This window comes from Otolemur garnettii, unplaced genomic scaffold (assembly GCF_000181295.1).
Source record: "Otolemur garnettii isolate 467f Iridium unplaced genomic scaffold, OtoGar3 scaffold00060, whole genome shotgun sequence".
Lineage (NCBI taxonomy): Eukaryota > Metazoa > Chordata > Mammalia > Primates > Galagidae > Otolemur > Otolemur garnettii.
The window spans coordinates 584,811-585,114 of record NW_003852455.1 but is presented as its reverse complement, the minus strand read 5'-3'; positions in this window follow the sequence as shown (position 1 = coordinate 585,114).

The following is a 304-nucleotide window of genomic DNA, read 5'->3' as shown; positions in this document are numbered from 1 at the left end:
AATTACACATTTTTTCCTGGTCATACTTTGCCTTTTAATAGCACTTTTCACCCACAGCACAAGCATTTCGCAATATTTTCTCCTTTACCCTCAATATCCTTGTGAGGTAGTGAAGGGAGGGAGCAAGGATTTTTTTCTATTTTGCAGATGAGAACACTCTGTGAATTTCAGATCAGTGGTTCTCAACCATGGCAGCATTGAAATCATCAGAAAGTTTCTTAAAATCCTTAGAGTTGGCTGGGCACCCATAGCTCAGTGAGTAGGGCGCCAGCCACATACACCGAGGCTGGTGGGTTCGAGCCTG